Source organism: Spinacia oleracea, chromosome 3 (genome assembly GCF_020520425.1).
Source record: "Spinacia oleracea cultivar Varoflay chromosome 3, BTI_SOV_V1, whole genome shotgun sequence".
NCBI lineage: Eukaryota > Viridiplantae > Streptophyta > Magnoliopsida > Caryophyllales > Amaranthaceae > Spinacia > Spinacia oleracea.
Window position 1 is genome coordinate 23,359,715 of NC_079489.1, and position 20,280 is coordinate 23,379,994.

General features: G+C 35.8%; 1 pseudogene; it reads left to right on the forward strand.

Moving 5' to 3' along the window:
- Nucleotides 1-852: 852 nt before the first annotated feature.
- Nucleotides 853-15,938, forward strand: LOC110778658 (L-gulonolactone oxidase 5-like; annotated as a pseudogene).
- Nucleotides 15,939-20,280: the final 4,342 nt, after the last annotated feature.

A 20,280-nucleotide genomic window follows, 5' to 3' on the forward strand; every position in this document is an offset into this window, starting at 1 on the left:
ATCGCATTTAATTATTAACTTGTTAATAAATACTGAACCGCATTTATTAGACTTAGCATTAAATGCATTAAATGCAAACTTGGACCAATGGCATTATTTCCTTCATATTTATCCTCAACTTCAAATTTGGTCATTAACGAACTAGTTGGTCATTAAGATAAAACTATTTATTAAGATAAAACTATTTATTAACAAATTGGTCATTAACAATATGGATACACTTGAATTTGATATTATGTATCAAATTATTCCCTCTATATTTATTTAAGGGATACACTTGCCTTTTTCGGCCGTATTTATTTAAGAGATACACTTGCCATTTTTAGTAACTTATCAACCCCACCATCTAATTAAATAATCTATTTACACCCCACCTCCACCCTCCATCCCCTAAAATGACATGGTCCCCACTTGTTTTACTTATTAAAATATCTACCCAACCCCACTTGTTTTATTATTTTATTTCATTCAATTCTTTTTCTTAATACCCGTGCCCGACCAAGTGTATCTCTTAAATAAATACGGATGGAGTACGTAGCATGAACTGAGCATAATGAAATGAGAACTCAAATGGAGTGGTATGCGATCATTTTCTTAATAATGTGATTATGTTAAAAATCTAGTTAAATACTTGCATTATTCTTGATTGAGAAGTCTACTAAACTCCCTGAATTAATTAAGAATAAAATATTAGCTAATCATACTTACACGTAACATAATTAAAACGTCATAACAATGATATGTTCATAATTATATATAGACTGCAACGTACTACTACAAAGTAGTACAAAGTTGAATAGTGTCCATATCTTTGAATAGAGTACTACTAGTATGAAGTTATTTCATTCTCCGATGTCGTGCAGTCTCTTTGGGTGGCCAATTTGGGTAGCTGTTGTTAGCTATTTGATCCTAAATTGTGATGTTGTTAATTGTGGTCCTCCGGAAGAGCCTATCAAATGCTTTTCCGGAAACTCCAATTGCATCATCACCAACGCTGTTGGCTCATTCCCTGATCGCAGCACTTGCCACGTTGGCAACGTTGTGTACCCTGAAAATGAACCTCAGCTTATCTCCTATGTTAGAGATGCAACCAAGATGAAGAGAAAAATCAAGGTATTGTCTATACTCTATACGGTAGGAACTATGACTAATAAGAACAATAATTAGAACAAGCTTATCTGTAACAATGTCGTGGCGTGACACCAATCACTGCCCTAAAGTCGAATTTGCCCCGCTAAGTACACGCGGACTCGTAGCAACCGACCCCCAGGGATACACGACTCCAATCCTTCGGTGTACGACGAAGAACTAGATTGAGAACACTCTTAAGCAATGTCCAGAACAATGGTGGTTTTGTGTGTTCATTTCGGAGAAGAGGAAGAGATTATTTTTCTATGTATTTTTCTGGAAGGGAAGGTCAAGTTTTATAGCCAAAACGGTTAAGCTAAAAACGGAAACCCAATCAATTAGTCCTTGATTGATTCCGTAACTGAAGCAATCAATCGGAATAATATCTTTGACGGAAATCAAATCGTCAAAGAAATCAATTAACCGTTACGTCAATCTTGCAAAGATTACACGACCAAAAATAATAACGGTTAATAAAAAGGAGCCCCACCCACACCCGCGAACGCGCCGCGCCACTCGCCCTCGCCCGAGCCCGAGCCCTCGCCCGAGCCCGGCCCGGCCCGACGCGCGCGCGCGTGTGTGGTTACTAGTCCCACCTCTCTAGTCTTCTAAAAAATCATTAAAGGATAGTGGAATATATAAAGAAGGTAGTATGTGGGTTTTTTATCAATGTGGGACAATTGGTTTTTCATTCTTTTGAAGCATTCCTTTTTGGAGGAACAAACTCCAACATTCCCCCACATGATTCAAAGAAGAACGGCTTTGGTAATGAAAGATGTTCTGGGCAAGGGATACTTAGTTTTACAAGTATCAATGTCTTGTGGACTTAAATTGATACCTAGTGCATACTAGTATGTCATACAGCCATATAAGGTGGATTTATCCTTGAACCTTGCATGGGGATTGTAGTAACACAACAGCTCACCAAACTTTTCTCAAAACAAGTAGTGTTCTCGCGAACTTTAATAGTCAGTGTTCCTGGTATTTCATGAACGCTCTAGAGGTCCTAAGCCAAGGGACCTCATAGGGGGTTGGGCGTAGCCCCCATATTCACATAGGTAAGTTCATCAGGTTTATACTGTCATAAACCACCTCAATAGGCTATGAACTTATTAAGAGCTTTGGCTCATCCTTACACATTTGACAGTAAAACAAAATACTACATCACTTTATTAATATGAATGGCAGTAGTATACAAAACGCGAGTTCTTTTGTGACTTAGTTTGACCCATTGAACTTAGATTTCTCCAAGATGGGTATCCATCACAATTCACTCCTCAATAGGCTTTAAACCCATTCCTTGTGCTGACTCATGCACAATTTTTCTTACAAAGGCCTTTGGTGAGAGGATCTGCAATATTCCTCTCCGACTTTACATACTCAAGTGATATCACATTATTTCTGATTAGATCTCTAACAATTGCACGCCTCACGCGAATGTGCCTCCTTTTTCCATTATAGGACTGATTGTTCGCTACCCCAATTGCAGCTTGTGAGTCACAATGCATGGACACTGATGGAGCTGGCTTCCCCCACAATGGTATGTCAGCTAGCCGGCTCCTTAGCCACTCGGCTTCTTGACCTGCCAATTCTAAAGCAATAAACTCAGATTCCATTGTAGATTTAGCAATACAAGTTTGTTTAGATGATTTCCATGAAATAGCACCACTAGCAAGAGTGAAAACATAGCCACTAGTAGAATGAATCTCATCATTATCTGACACCCAATTAGCATCGCAATATCCTTCTAAAACACAAGGTGTCCTATGATAGTGCAAACCCCAATTGATAGTGCCTTTCAAGTACCTCAATAGTCTTATTAAAGCATTCCAATGATCACGATTAGGACTATGAGTATACCTACTCAATCTACTAACAGCATATGTAATATCTGGTCTAGTATAATTCATTAAAAACATCACACTTCCAATGATCTTGGCATATTGTTCTTGAGACACACTATCACCTTTATTTTTCTTCAAAGTAATATTAGAATCATATGGGGTTTTCGCAGGTGTACAATCAAATTGATTATATTTCTTTAAGATTTTCTCAACATAATGAGATTGATTTAAAGACAGCCCATATGAAGTTCTAATAATTTTTATGCCAAGGATAACATCCGCCTCTCCCAAATCCTTCATTTCAAAACAAGAATTTAAGAAGGCCTTGGTTGCATTAACAACATCTATATTGGTTCCAAAAATTAACATATCATCCACATATAGACATATGATAACACAACCAGACTTGTCAAGTTTAGAATACACACAAGCATCAGAATCATTAACACAAAAACCATCAGAAATAATAGTTTGATGAAACTTGTCATACCATTGCTTAGGTGCTTGTTTTAGACCGTATAACGATCTAATGAGCTTACATACCTTGTTTTCCTGTCCAGGAGCAATACATCCCTCTGGTTGCTTCATGTAAATCTCCTCTTTCAAATCACCATTCAAAAAGGCAGTTTTCACATCCATTTGATGCACAATAAGGTCATGAATAGATGCAAGTGCAATTAAAGCTCTAATGGTAGCAACCTTTGTCACAGGAGAATAGGTATCAAAGAAATCTAGACCTTTCTTTTGATGATGACCACCAACTACTAATCTAGCTTTAAACTTGATCAAATTTCCATTAGTATCCTCTTTCTTTGTAAAAATCCACTTACTTCCTAAAGCTTTACAACCCCTAGGAAGTTCAGTCAAAACCCAAGTATTGTTACTCATGATAGACTCTATCTCACTATTTATGGCCTCTAACCAAAAGCTAGAGTCAACAGACCTCATAGCCTCCCCATAGGTCCTGGGATTTTCTTTTAAAATAAATGCATCTATCTCATGCTCATTCAGAAACTCATTCTCTATAAGAAATGCAGTTATGAAATCAGGACCAAAACTAGACTCAGTTCTAGCTCTCTTACTCCTTCTAGGTTCTACATTAGATGATGCAATGTCATGATGCACAACAGAAGAAGATGGACATGGAACAGGTAAACTTGCTTGCACATTCAATTTCATAGGAAAAATATGCTCAAAAAAATCAACATCCCTCGACTCACGAATTGGACCAAAACCAGATGCATCCTTAAGAATGAGTCTATATGCAGCACTGTTAGAAGCATAACCAATAAAAATCCCATCAACAGTCTTAGGCCCAATCTTACTCCTTTGGAAATCAGGAAGTCCTATTTTTCCTAAACACCCCCACACTTTAAGGTAACTCAAGTTTGGCTTAAAACCTCTCCATAGCTCAAAAGGGGTTTTATCTAGTTTTTTATGGGTAACACGATTAAGCACATAGCAAGCAGAAAGAATGGCCTCACCCCACATGTTAGTAGGCATACCCGAACTAATAAGCATAGCATTCATCATATCCTTAAGGGTTCTATTTTTCCGCTCAGCTATTCCATTTTGTTCGGGGGTATAAGGAGCTGTAATCTCATGAATAATACCATTAGTTTCGCAAAATTTCTTAAGGGGATTGCTATCATACTCTCCACCTCTATCTGATCTCAGCCTTTTAATCTTAAGGTTTAATTGGTTTTCAACTTCAGCCTTATAGATAAGAAACTTTTCCTCAGCCTCATCTTTAGTACTCAACAAATAAACCTTAGTAAATCGGGAAAAATCATCAACAAAAGTAATATAGTAATGCTTTCCTCCTCTACTCATTGAATTCTTAAAGTCACCTAAGTCACTATGAACTAACTCAAGTAAAGAAGAGGTACGAGACACACTTTTGTTAAACGCTTTCTTAGGGTGTTTAGCCTCCACACATACTTCACACTTATCGAAAGAAGTACTGCTAAAGTCAGGAATTAAACTAAGTTGTTTAAGTCGTTTAATAGATGCAACATTCACATGACCTAGTCTAGAATGCCATAAAGAAACAGACTCAGCAATATAAACAGAAGCAGTAGGAGTTTTATTATCAGAAACAACATCAAGCACAAACAAACCCCCATTACAAAATCCCTTTCCCACAAAATCCCCATTTCTGGTGAGTACAAGTTTATCAGATTCAAAAGTTAATTTGATGCCAGCTTTGTTCAATAATGCACCAGAAATGAGGTTTCTGCGAATATCAGGTACATGTAAGACATTTTGCAAAGCAATGGTTTTTCCGGAAGTTAATTTCAGAAAAACCTTTCCTTTGCCAAGAACACTCACAGTGCTTGAGTTGCCCATGAAGACACATTCTCCTTCATAAACTTTTTCGTACTCCTTGAACATCTCCTTGCTAGAACAAATATGACGAGTTGCACCGGTATCAAGCACCCATTCTGTTACGTTGCTCACCAAGTTCACTTCCGACACCACAGCAGCAATGATTTCATCTTCAACAAGATTGGCTTGAGCTTTATTCTCCTTTGCTTTGTTGTTCGGTCCATGCCCTTGTCTGCAATCTTTTGCAATATGCCCGAACTTACCACAAGTGAAGCAGTTTCCCTTGAATTGCCTATTTCCCTTGAAGTTGTTGTTGGCTTGTCTAGTCCCATGAAGTTGATTAGAACCTTTGCCTTTCGAACCTTTATTATAACCTGCATTTTTAGATTCAACAAGGTTAGCAGTAGAAGAGGAATGATCCTGAGATTTCCCTTTGGTTTGGATGCGATTCTGCTCTTCTATCTTGATCCCAGAAACCAACTCCTGGAGGGTGAAATCCTTCTGTTTATGCTTCATGGAGTGAACATAATTCTGCCAGGAAGGAGGTAGCTTTTCAAGAAGACAATTGGCTTGAAACTGATCACAAAACTTCATTCCTTCAGCAATAATATCAGCACATAGATTCTCATACTCATGTACTTGATCTAAAACAGGTTTATGATCAGTCATACGAAAATTTAACCAACGAGAACAAGCATACTTCTTAGTCCCAAAATCATCAGTACCATACTTAGATTTCAAAGCATCCCAAATATCCTTTGCATTCTTTGACTTACTATGAATCATGTAAAGGGAAGTAGTCATATAATGCAACAACATACCACGACAGGTCTTATTATCCTTATCGAAATCCCTAATAGAATTAACAGGGGCTACATCAACAAGAAGAGTATAATCTACCCCAATCTGACCCAAGAAAAATTCCATGTTATCAGACCACATCCTATAGTTTTTCCCATCAAAATGTTGCATTTTCGACATATCAGGAATGAAAGCATGGGAAAGCAGGGATGAGGAAATGGGTACAGCAGTAGGAATATGATCAGCCATAATTCACGAATAAAAAAAAATTCGACTTTAGATTGTAGGAACTATGACTAATAAGAACAATAATTAGAACAAACTTATCTGTAACAATGTCGTGGCGTGACACCAATCACTGCCCTAAAGTCGAATTTGCCCCGCTAAGTACACGCGGACTCGTAGCAACCGACCCCAGGGATACACGACTCCAATCCTTCGGTGTACGACGAAGAACTAGATTGAGAACACTCTTAAGCAATGCCCAGAACAATGGTGGTTTTGTGTTTTCATTTCGGAGAAGAGGAAGAGATTATTTTTCTGTGTATTTTTCTGGAAGAGAAGGTCAAGTTTTATAGCCAAAACGGTTAAGCTAAAAACGGAAACCCAATCAATTAGTCCTTGATTGATTCTGTAACTGAAGCAATCAATCGGAATAATATCTTTGACGGAAATCAAATCGTCAAAGAAATCAATTAACCGTTACGTCAATCTTGCAAAGATTACACGACCAAAAATAATAACGGTTAATAAAAAGGAGCCCCACCCACACCCGCGAACGCGCCGCGCCATTCGCCCTCGCCCGAGCCCGGCCCGGCCCGGCGCGCGCTCGCGTGTGTGGTTACTAGTCCCACCTCTCTAGTCTTCTAACAAATCATTAAAGGGTAGTGGAATATATAAAGAAGGTAGTATGTGGGTTTTTTTTATCAATGTGAGACAATTGATTTTTCATTCTTTTGAAGCATTCCTTTTTGGAGGAACAAACTCCAACATATACTGTATCGTCTATTTAATTTTACGAGTACATACAAAATAAAGTCAACCATGCATGCATAATACTACCTCTTTCCAAAAGTCAACCTTAATAATACATACACATACACTTAAGTTTCTTAAATCCTGGCCATTTGTTTTACTTTTTACATAATTACATTGTTAGATTACTTGCTTAAGCCTTAGTTCACTAAAAAAAATTGTACTATTAACGACGGGAAATCCCGTCGCGAAAGGCCAATAATCGTTGATTAACGACGGGATTTCCTGTCGCGAACCCGTCATAAAAGGGGGATGTCGTTAATAGAAATCCCGTCGTAAATCCGTCGTAAACCCGTCGTAAAAGACATTTGCGACGGTTATTCCCGTCATTGTTTGGTTGTTATCCCCGTCGCAAAAGGCTTTTGCGACGGGATTTTTGACCCGTCGTAATTAGGTTGTCGTTAAAGATACAAATTTTTGTAGTGGTTTATGCTCGATTAGTTCATTGTATCAGCAGCATTAATACAACAAACTATTGCTGAGTAAGCATGCTGATGTGGCAGCAGTTATAACCAACTCCCTTAATACAAGGAGCTTGTACTAACAACCTCAAGAAGGTTCTAGACTATTTGCTACTATATATATTGTAATCAGCTGAGATCAACTTAATACAATAATTTTCCTTCCCTAAATTCTGCATTCCCTAAAAGTTATCACAAATTCTTATTTACAATGGGTGTATAATAAATATTGTACACCGAAGTAAAAGTTGATTCAAAATACTTAAAAGTTACGTTTATATATGTAAAAGTTATCTATTTTTTAATGATAAAATTTTTCATTCCAATAAAAATTATTTCTTCAAAATCACTAATAATGTATAAATTAATCATTTAACCCTTTAAAATGTTTATCTATCAACTTTTTAATTTTATAATATAAAAGTTACAGAAAAATAGGTTAAAGTTACGAAAAACTGCATAAAAGTTATCTTGGTGTACAATAAATTTATTGTACACCTTGTGCGCGCAAGACCTTTTGGAAAGTTATACTACAACAAATATTCTTAGTGTTGGACGTACTGCTTTTTACTTGAATGATTCTATATATTTCGTATACATATATTAAGGGTGACGATAAAGGTCGCAATTTTATGTGTCGGAGTTTAATTGATACATATAGGCGTTACGTAGGTTATGCGTCATCAGAATATTTTTACTACCACTGCAATATTTTTACTATGAAAATATGTAAATAAGGTAGTTGATATACATAAGGAAATTAATAAATTAGCTTATTAAGATTTTCTACCTTTTTTTTGTAACATGTATGATAGGTTATACTCCGTATAAGTTAAATATTTTAATTTTCGATTTAAATCATGACACATAAGCATATCATGTCATCATTTTCGATATATTAAAAGGAAAAGAAAGCAAGAGATACGGGAGGGTTGGTTCGTTCAATTTATTTTAATTTATACGAAGTATCATTTAATTACGAAGTACTTCCCGCAATTCTTTTTAGTTGCAACACTTTGTTTTTCATGTTTGTCGATGCACATATAGAACAATTAATCTATTTAATTACCGATAAGTAAAATTGTTAAAAAATTAATTTTCGTAAAATATACATTAAGACGAATCTAACACGATCCCAGATGAATATGTTTTTCCTAAAGTATAGATCATCAAAAATAAACAAATTAGAGTTATGTGAATATTGAATAGTGCAAAAAATAAAGTGTTGCAACTATTTTGAATCGGATAAAGTATTAGATACAATAAGTCTAAAGGATACGTACTCATAAAATTTCAAACAAAATATTGAGTTAGTTTAGTCACTTTCAGACACAGGAAAAAAATGATATTATTATTTAGAGAAAGTAAGCTAAAATAAAATAATTTGAAACAATTCAGATGAAAATAAAAATAAATGGATCTTGTTAGATTCATCTCATATATAGTTTCACATTTCAACTTTACAATTTGAACTACCCAAATTCTTATATGAGACTGTCCTCACCATCAACTGATGGTGAGATCAGTTCACACTTGCGAATTTAGGTATGTTACTTCTATAGTTTAGACATGTTACTTTTTTTTTTTTAATTTTAGAGGAGGTACTTTTTTTTGTTTAGGTATGTTACTTCTATAGTTTATACATGTTACTTTTTTTTATACGGAATAGTTTTAGGGGAGAAACCTTCTTAGTTTAGGTATGTTACTTCTATAGTTTAGACATGTTACTTTTGTTTTATAATTTTAGAGGAAGTACTTTTTTAGTTTAGTTATGTTACTTCTATAGTTTATATATGTTACTTTTTTTTATACGGAGTAGTTTTAGGGGAGATACCTTCTTAGTTTAGGTATGTTACTTCTATAGTTTAGACATATTACTTTTTTTTTTTAATTATTTTAGAGGAGGTATTTTTTTTTTTTAGTTTAGACATGTTACTTTTTTTTATATAATTTTAGATGAGGTACTTTTTTAGTTTAGGTATGTTATTTCTATAGTTTAGACATGTTACTTTTTTTTATACGGAATAGTTTTAGGGGAGGTACATTTTTAGTTTAGGTATGTTACTTCTATAGTTTAGACATGTTACTTTTTTTATATAATTTTAGAGGAGGTACTTTTTTAGTTTAGGTATGTTACTTCTATAGTTTAGATCTGTTACTTTTTTTTATATAGTTTTAGGGGAGGTACGCTATTGGTTTCGCGCTCGTCACACCATCAAGTTGATGGTGTGACTGGTCTCACAGGAGACGCGCTGTTTTAACTAATACTACCTCTGTTTTATAATGGTCTTATTATTTGCACGAATATTAAGAAAAATGAGAAAGAGTGTGTAAAAAGGCGGATGAATATGATGAAATGTGGATAAAGTAAGAGAAATGTGTAAAAATATGGTAAATGTAAAAAAAAAATGAATAAAATAAGAAAATTTGAGTGAAAATTTTTAAGGGGGCGTTTGGTTCGCTGATTTTTGGTATGATATATGAGTTTGGAATGGGCAAAACTCATACCTTTGTTTGGTTTAGAAATTTTCGACAACTTTCTAAACGCATACCTCAAACCCACAAGGTATGAGAGGGGGAAGGTGGAAATGGCTCATACCAAACCTTTAGGTGTCAAATAAGATAAATATATTCATTCTCCAATATAACCAAACACATGGTATTAGGAATCAAATTTCATTCTTATACCACTTTGATTCCATATATTCCTGATTTCAAATCCATACCTTTGTGCGAACAAAACGTCTCCTAAATGTTGTGGGGTAAGAATGGTAAGATAGTAAATTTTCATGTTCAAAGCACAATGTAAAAGATAATATATTATGAAACGGAAAAAACAAAAGGTGTAAATATTAGTGTGTTAACAAACATATTTAATCAAAATAAAAACAACTAAAAAAAATGGAAAAGGTACGAAGATTATTGATTAATTGTTTTTGTTGATGATAAAATTATTGGGCAACAACCTATATAAATTTAGTTTTGTAAGGTTGACTAGAAAGGTTATATAAGTATAACGTAGGAAAATATCTTGAAAAGTTTAAAGTTTATTAGAATAGATATGATGTAATTAAGAAAACGAGCTGAGTTACGCGAATATTAAGTTTGACTCAAGTTTAATACTACTGAGTATACGGAGTTAAAGATGGCTGTGGGCCGGGCTGTGCCGGGCTTCGTGCCAAGCCCACGGGCCGCGGGCCTAACCGGGTCGGGTCCACACCAGGCCCACGTGCTTTCGTATCGGGTCGGGCCGGCCCGTCGTGCCTAAAGCTAATTTGACTAAATTCAACGTGCTTTGTCGTGCCGTGCCTTTTCCAAATAATTAAGGCCCAGGCCCGGGCCACGACCCACGACTTCGTGCCCGTGTCGGGCCGTGCTTTTTGCGTGCTCGTGCCGGGCCGTGCTTTTTTCGTGCCGGATCGGGCCGGACCGGCCACAGCCATCTTTAACAGAGTATGTGTTAAGTACGAAAGTTAGGTGACGAATAATAAGTTTGAATTATAAAGGTCCCACTATGAGAGTTTTTGTGGTAAAGTCTCCATTCTCAATTTCTAACCAAATTGTGTAGATACAATTGAGTACACACATTTTTGTCACGGTCTAATTATCATCTTTCAAGATTTAAATCAGAGTAGAACTTATTGAACACTTTTCTAAATTGATATATTTAGTTTTAAAGGTTATATATGAGTACATCATTATCATGCAATCAACAAAATTAATTAACCCATAGTACATTTAATCCACTATATATGAAAGCACATAGTACATTTAATCCACTATGAAAGCTTGTCGGATCAAAAGTAGTTGATACAAAAAAAAAAAATTAGAAAATGAAATAGTATGGAATAATTAGAAGAATTTGATGTCCAACAGGTAGCAATGAAATATGGTCTGATGGTCACAGCACGACAAAGTTGGTATGCCCCGATGGAGAAGACGGTCTAATAATAAGCACAAAGAAAATGATCGAACAAGATTATAAACATAAATTTGGTTGAAGAAACAATAACCGTAGAAAGCGGAATGTTGCTAAAGCAGTTGATAGACGAAGCAGCCAAAGTTAAGCTAGCATTGTCAAATGCACCTTACTGGGCGGGCTTAACCATCGGAATAAGTAAAAATCTCGATGATAAAGATCTCGATGCAGCAAAGGTCTCTCTTGGTGTTCTTGGTGTCATATCACAGGTACGTATCAACTGTTTGATTTTCTATAACTTTCAGAAAAGTATTTTATTCATCATATTTATAATATACTAACTTCGTTTCAAAAAGATCTTTACACTTTTTGTTTTAATCCGTTTTATAATGTTCTTTACACTTTACTTATTCTATATTTTGACATGAATTTTACTATATACCCTATCCTTCTTACCCTACAATATCTACAATTTTTCACTCACTTTCTCTTATTTTATTCATTTTTTTCTTACACCCACCCACTTTTTTACACATTTCTCCTAATTTATCCATATTTGTCCAAATATTAACTATAAAGATCTTTCTGAAACAGAGGTACGTAGTACGGTAGTATGTAGTATTACGTCGATTCTAAACGAATGAGGTATATAATTAATTATATAAATGCAGATGCATGAACAACTCAACTAGGGATGGCAATGGGTCCAAGACCCGATCCAGATCCGGTTGGACTCGGTCCATTTTTAAGGGTCTGGGTCCAAAAAAATTAGACCCTGTGGATTTGGGGCGGATCTGGGTCTTTGTTCAAAGGGGCGGGTCTGGGTCTGGGTCCAAGAATTAAAGATCCAGATCCGGTCCAGATCCGACCCACATACCCTATATAAATTTTTTTTAAAAAAATATTAAAATTTAAATATAATTCAATCTTTACGTGCTAAACTTTATTCAATTCTTATGATACTAAACTATTTAAAAATTGTTTGACGTGACATATACATAATAATATTAGAAACTTTAAATACTTATTGTATTACAGGGTAATATGATTTTTTTCCTAAACAAAATTAACGAATATTCCATATTTAGTGGTTTTATTAAAGCAACGTTACGTTTACATACAAAAAATGGGAGAAAAAATTACGTAATATGAGAAAAATGAGGGACAAATTTTTTTGGAAAAGAAATACGCTTAGACCCATTTAGGATCCAGATCCGACCCTAGACCCATTAGACCCATTAGACCCAGTGGATCTGGGTCTGGATCTGATTTTTTTGGACCCATCGAATCTGGGTCGGATCTGGATCCACCTCTTAAAAAGCGGGTCTGGATCTGGATCCTGTCGGACCCGGTCCAGATCTGACCCATTGCCATCCCTAAACTCAACCATGCATCTAAACTATATAACCACGTACACAAAAATTAACGTAGTACTCCGTAACTTGTTTCTGAAGGTAACCTTGAAATTAGAACCAATGTTCAAGCGGAATATGACGTTTGTTACAAGAGAAGACCTTGACTTGGGGGTTCAAGTAGAGCTGTCAAAAACTGACCCGACCCGAAAACCCGACCTGAACCGACCGAACCCGTAACCGACCATGACCCGAAATTACGGTAAAACAGGTAACCCGAAACCCGACCTGTACCCGACCCGAAAAAACCGATAACCGATTTTAACCCGATGTTGTAACACCCGAACCCGAACCCGACATCCGACCCGAAAATGACCGATAACCGAACTGACCTGACCGAACAATGACCCGAACCCGATTTGATACCCGACCCGATGTCAACCCGAAACCGATTGTAACTCGATGAAACCTGCTATAGACCCGACCTGTGAGAACCCGCTACTCGATTTACCCGAGTTATCAATGACACGACCAAATATTAACTTCATTGATATATCTATTTTAATTATTTATTGCTAAATATTGAAAAATTTAACTCTAAAATAAGTTAAACAAAAATTTTTAGAATATAAAATCCTTAAAATGTATAGGTTAATTATCAGACCCGAGTTTGACCCGTCCCTGAGAGTGACCCGATCTGAATTCTATTTGATCTGATTATTATCCGATCCAAACTAAGATCCGAACCCGAAAATAACTGTGTTGCAAACCGACTTAAACCCGACTCGATAAGACCCGAACCCGAAATTATCTGCTACAAACCGACTTAAACCCGACCCGATAAGACCCTAACCCGAAATCAAACCTGACCGAAATGTGAACCGACTCGAACCCGACCTGAACCCGGGATAGGAAAAAACCCAATATGACCCGACCTTAAATCGACCCGACCGAACCCGAACTCAACCCGAATGAAATATTAACCCGACACGACCCGGCCTGATCATGACCCGAAACCCGAGATGACCCGACCCAAACCCGACCCGATGACCTGTTTTGACAGCTCTAGGTTCAAGCCCCTAATTTTGGGCTCCAACATGAGTTTGCTGATATAGTTTGGCTACCTAGCCAACGTAAAGCCATATATCGGATAGACAATCGGGTCCCCATCACAACACCTGGAAATGGTGTTTACGACTTCTTAGGCTTCCGATCTACGCCTAAATTTGCTTTAGAATCCGCAAGAAATACAGGTAACTCATATATTATACCAGTCTTATATGCACACGATATGTGCCATAAAAATTGTGTTCTTACAAATAATCACTACAAACAATAGTCAAGGAAATTGTACAAACTTCATCAAAGCAAAATTAGAACCGGTATTGTTTGCTACTCTACTAATCTTGAAAAGTAAATACTTCGTATGCATTATAAATTGTATAATTCAAGAAATACAGGTAACTCATATACTTCCAAGTATATACTACATTTTTAGTGTATTCATATTTACTTCCTATCTTATAAAGGGATATATTCAATGTATTATTTGCATCTTTTACCGAATTATTGTTATCACTAAATAATTTTGCTTTGACTTTTTCTCAATAAGATTGCATCCCTCAGGATTCAGGAAAGTAGTATAGGTTGCAAATTCGCATTAAACTTTCCCTAAATTTTAGAATTAATTACTCTTTTCGTCCTAGATTAGTTGTTACACTTTCCTCATCCGTCCCAGATTTGTTGTTACACTTCTAAAATAGGAATGACCCCACAATTATTATATTGTCTCTCTTTCCCCACTAAATTTTTTTTTTTTGGTCCACACACCCTCTCTCATTCAATTAAAAAAATACCTCACTAATTCCTATCGCATCTACTTTTTCAATAAAATAACAATTGATAACCAAACAAACATATATCACCTAAAATTTTATGTAAAGTTAAGTGTAACAACTAATCTGGGACGGAGGGAGTATTAACTTTTTTATTTTAATACAATTTGATTAACATAATTGTGAATGAAGGCATTTTATAGTGGACACCAAAATGTAATTTACCATAATAACCTTAGACCTTTTTTTAACCTAAGTATTTTATTATTATTATTATTATTATTATTATTATTTAAGAAAGGAAATATTTATCTAATGTATTATTACGTTTGCATCATTCAGAGGAGACTTATGAATCAAATGGACTTAGAACGTTAAGATGCATTACTACAAACACAATCGTGCAACTTTTTATTCAAAGTGCATATGGCCTCACTAATAATGGTACGTCATACTCCTATTCCTCTATGTCTCTTTATTCTTCCATCTAATAGTTGCTTTGATTGTTCTGTTATTTTCACAAATAAACTATTGACATATTTGGACTTGCATATTACTACGACCTATTTTAGTTTATCTACGTACGAGAAAGAAAATTAGCTTTTCATTCGTAAATAAGGGATATTCAAATGCAATGCAATTTATAATTAAAAAAAATTCAAATCAGTTCTAATAAGTACATCTCGTCGAAAAAAATGATTAGATGAATTATGAATAGTCCTTATTTTGTTCACCTTATTCCCACCTATTTCAGGAAAAATATAAATTTAGCTAATATAAGATAAGATAAGTTCATAACAAGTACAATTCACAACTAAAATAATACAAATGAGTTGAAGTAAAGTTAGATAAGTTGAAATTAATGAATAGAACACACACTCAATAGTGGAAAAATATAGGATTAAGAATATATTTTTGTGGGGACTTTTTGAGCTTTTAATTTCATTGTGGAAAAAATAGTTTTAAACTTGAAAAATATTTAATCATAACAATCATACATTTTCCTCTCACTAGTATTTTCTTTTTTATTAAAACATCATGTATTTTGTTCTTACTTTAATTGGTTTCACATTTTAATTTCAATAAAACAATTTACACCAAACTCGTAGGTATCTTTCTTATTCACTGGCTACCCAGTAATTGGGTATGAAAATAAAATGCAATCTTCGGGCAGTAAATTAAGCAAAATTAATAACAAAGCAACTGGAGATAGTAAACAAAGAGATGAATCTTGAACAAAATTATAATTATATTCACATATGATATGATGAAATTAAAGTTAAAATCAGTATGAATACAAAATTGTTGCTATCAAGATTAACTAATTAAGTAACAAGATTGCAAGAAACTAGTTACTAGTCCGACATAACAAGATTTTGATTATTGTTGTTGATAGAAGTGGCCAAAGTATTAGAAAACATGAAGAATTCTTGTACAACAACAGTTTCTTTGGTTGTTGTAAAACTCTGGATCGATGGTGTTGTACTCAGGGGCGGCGCTTGGGGGGTGCGAGCGGGCCGACCGCACAGGGCCCCCCAAAAAAAGGCCCCTAAAATATATATATATATATACATATATATGTATATATTATTTAAGAAACAAAAATAACAAATGGGCTATCGATGGAGTAGTGGTAATGAGAGTGTTACTCCTTGCAGGAGTCCAGAGTTCGAATCCTGTTTTGTTTTTGAAAGTTTTGATTTTAATGTTTTGGTAGGATTTTTTGTCATTTAACACCTTAACAAAATTAGTTTTTGTAATTAAACACCTTACTTATTTTATATTATATTTAAACACCTTAAAAATCTAAAAATTTATAAATCAACACCGCTTAACGATTTTCATAAGAAAAAAACGTTGATTTTTAATCATGCTATAAATTCCAAAGCATAATTTGATGGTAGAAGAAGTTGTTTACCACCATATCATGCCTAGGGAAGTTTAGCATAGTTAAAAACTAATGTTTTTCTAAAAAAAATTGTCAAGTGGTGTTGATTTCTATTTTTTTTTTGTTTTTTAAGGTGTTTAAAAACAATAAAAAATAAGTAAGGTGTTAAATTACAAAAACTAGTTTTTTTAAGGTGTTAAATGACAAAAAATCCTACTTAGTAATACTCCGTATATTTTTGCCCAGCGAGTATGTATATTACAATTATACCAGATGTTATACTTTCTAGTCAAATAGTTACACATAATAAATAAATATATTGGACTATTTTTTATGTTGACTCAGTACGTATGTATTTAAAACAAAACACATGCCATTTTAGCCAACCGATAAGGTCCATTTAATTAAAGAGACACCAGCCCTTACGGTTAAGATTATTCCCGTTAATCTAGACCCGAGATTGTTTTAAGAAAATTGATTAAAGTGAATTTTTAAATCAAAATTTCCTTTTAATTTTCAAAAAGGGCCCAATTTTCGAGTTCGCACAGGGCCCCCATTTTCTTTGCCACGCCCCTGGTTGTACTTTATGCAAGGCCCGTAGACTGCAACCTTGTTGTTCCACTTCCGACTACGTTTTTGCAGCTACTTTTGTAGAATGTCTCTCGCTTTAGAAAGTTCATCTATCATACGATATTGTGTTGCGATTAAAGCGAAAATTAGAACAAACTTATCTGATTCGATGAACTGAACGAAGAACAATGGTTGCGTCGTGGACACCCACTGTCCTAAAAGACGATTCCGCGCTACCTCCCGGTGCAGTAGAACAGAATGCGGTCGCCCTCCAGGATTAGCGCAACTCCGACGTTGTGTGCACTCACAAAGCCGGATGGAGTCAGAACGTATGCCCAAAACCGAGAGCAATTTTGTGTGAGAGTAAGAATGTGTTTTCGTATTTTGTGTGTATGATTTTCTGTGAGAAGGGAACTGAAACTCTGATTTAAATAATTAGAAGGAAAGCATTTCAACAGACAAAAACGGCTGAGGGAATGAATGTTGCAACAGCCAAAAACGGTCAGAGACATTGAATGTAGTAACGGACGTAATTAATGGTAATTAATCCAACGGTTACGTAATCAATACAGATTCCCGTAACAATGACTTAAGCAAAACGGTCCAGTTACCAAAAAGAATAGGGTTGACCCACAAAACCCACCCCACGCCCGCGAACCGCATTCCCAAGTACCAAGTACCAAGTACCAAGTACCAAGTACCAAGTACCAAGGCCCAAGGCCCAAGGCCCACGGCCCACGGCCCGCGGCCCGCGGCCCGGCCCGGCGCGCGCGCGCGTGTGTGTGATGTGTCCACCCATACCATTCTCACACTTTCTTAAACAAGAGTTACACTCATTCCCCAATTAATAAACAAGAGGAATATGAAGAGTTTTTCCAATGTGGGACTCTTGAATTTTCACTCACCCTTTTTTCCTTTGTGTTTCCCAATGAGAATTTCCAACAATCCCCCACAGGTTCGAATATGCGGAAAAGAAAGAAAAGAAAGGAGAAGGATATTGGTTTTGGGCAAACAAAACAATTGAATAGGTGTCAATGTCTTTCGACTTGAATTAACACTTAGTGACATTTAAGCTATGATCTCTTTCCTACCAAGTGACTTTCGTATTGAACTTGATAGGGAGATAGAAACCCGTCACTTAAAGCACGCAACTGAATATGTATGACATTCTGACTCCGCGAATAAAGTGACGCCTTATACTGGCCATACGTCCGACCTGGATATGCTCATAGGTGCTCTAGAGAATAGCCCATATCGCAATTCTCATAGGAAGCGGCCACACTTCCACACCTACGTAGGTGAATCCCATCAAGTGTGAGCTACATTCACACCACCAAACATATGGTATGGGTTCATTAAGAGCCGTATGCTCAACCTCTTTCCTATTGTAGCAAGCACATTATAACATCTAGGGGATGGACAAAAAATAAAATTTTGTGCTTCCGAATTATAACAATAATGTCGTCCTTTGAACTCTGTGAGTAGGAGTTCATTATTTTACAATTCATTCAACGGGCTTCAGGCCCATCCCTTCCGATGTTTCCAAAACTAGTTTTCTACATAGGCCTTTCGTTAACGGATCCGCAATGTTCATTTCAGACTTTACATAGTCTAGTGATATCACCCCACTTGACAACAATTCTTTGATGGCCTTGTGCCTCAAACGAATGTGCCTTTTCTTCCCATTGTAGGCATGGTTGTTTGCCACAGCAATAGCCGCTTGCGAATCACAATGAAGTGCAACTGAAGGAGCTGGCTTCCCCCACAGCGGAATATCTGCAAGCACATTTCTCAACCATTCTGCCTCATGACCTGCCAATTCAAGAGCAATAAACTCAGATTCCATAGTAGACATAGCAGTACAAGATTGTTTACAAGATTTCCAAGACACAGCTCCACCCCCTAGGGTGAAAACATAACCACTGGTAGAGTTAATTTCATCATTGCCAGAAACCCAGTTAGCATCACAATAGCCTTCCAAAACTCCTGGAAACTTGGAGTAGTGCAAACTCCAATCCATGGTACCCTTAAGGTACCTGAGCAATCTCTTCAAAGCATCCCAATGTTCATGACTTGGGTTATGAGTATACCTGCTTAATCTACTCACAGAATAAGCAATGTCAGGTCTAGTGTAGTTCATCAGAAACATAACACTACCAATAATCTTAGCATATTCAGATTGGCTAACAGGATCACCATTATTTTTCCTTAAGTGGATGCTTGGATCATAGGGAGTCCTAACTGGATCGACGTCAAAAGAGTTAAATTTTTTAAGTAACTTTTCAACATAGTGAGCTTGGCTAAGACAAATGCCATTTGGAGTTCTCTTGATTTTCACTCCTAAAATCACATCTGCCTCACCCATATCTTTCATTTCAAACTTAGAACTTAGAAAACTTTTTGTCTCATTTACTCGATCCAAATTAGTCCCAAAAATTAACATATCATCCACATAAAGACAAATAATCACACAACCATCAGAATCATGCTTAGAGTAAACACAAGAATCACCTTCATTTACATGGAACCCATTACCTGTCATAGTCTTGTCAAATTTGTCATGCCATTGCTTTGGAGCTTGCTTAAGCCCATACAAAGACTTGACTAATTTACAAACCTTATTCTCTTGACCAGGAACAACAAACCCTTCCGGTTGAACCATGTAAATTTCCTCATCCAAATCACCATTTAAGAATGCAGTTTTAACATCCATTTGATGCACAACAAGATCATGAATGCAAGCAAGAGCAATCAAAGTTCTAATAGTAGCAATTTTAGTGACAGGAGAATAAGTATCAAAATAATCAATACCATGCCTTTGGGTGAATCCCCTTACCACAATTCTAGCCTTATACTTGTCAATGGATCCAGTGGATTTCAATTTTTTCCTAAAGATCCATTTACAAGTAATGGGCTTGCAACCCCTAGGCAGATCAACCAACTCCCAAGTATTGTTACTTAGGATTGACTGAAGTTCACTATCTATTGCCTCTTTCCAAAACACTGCATCAACAGATTTCATAGCCTCTTCATAGGTCCTAGGATCATCTTCCAAAATAAAGACATAAACAAAGTCATCATCAATCAAGTAAGGTTCAGTTAAGAAAGCAGTAATAAAA